Genomic DNA, 557 nt, shown 5'->3' with positions numbered 1-557 from the left:
AAGGTGTTGTAAGTTATGTTTTTAAATACTGTAAAATGCCACTTCCCATTTAACAATTAAAATTGCAAAAAGGTTTTATAAAGATTGAAGAATTAAATTTTGTCAGACTTAGAGGTGCATACTAGATAGTAAAGTCTGTAGACAAATTTTGATGTTGGTTTGAGAAAGCCTAGCCAGAAAGTTTGAAATAGTTTGAAAAATGTATTTTTAAGATTAAAGTCATTTAAAAGCCTTTAAGTTTCAAGGTTTTAAAGTCATGCAATCTGTAAGATAGAAAGACATTGCTACCATATTTAGTGCGAAATTAGTAAGTTTTAGCTTGGTTCTAGATGTTAACATGTTTTGGCATATTTGCTAACATAATTTAAGATGTTGCTAGCAGGTTTTTAGCATGTATTACCATGTGGCTAACATACTGATATGCATTGCATGTTTTAACACATTTCTAGCACGATTTAACACGTTGACAGCAAGTTTTAGCACATCGCTAGCATGTTTCTCACATGGTTTAACACACTGCTAACATTTTTACCAAATTTTCTAGCTTATTTTAGGCC

This window comes from Sinocyclocheilus grahami, unplaced genomic scaffold (genome assembly GCF_001515645.1).
Source record: "Sinocyclocheilus grahami isolate Dianchi unplaced genomic scaffold, SAMN03320097.WGS_v1.1 scaffold8817.1, whole genome shotgun sequence".
Lineage (NCBI taxonomy): Eukaryota > Metazoa > Chordata > Actinopteri > Cypriniformes > Cyprinidae > Sinocyclocheilus > Sinocyclocheilus grahami.
The sequence above is the reverse complement of the archived record's forward strand: the minus strand, read 5'-3'. Positions refer to the sequence as shown.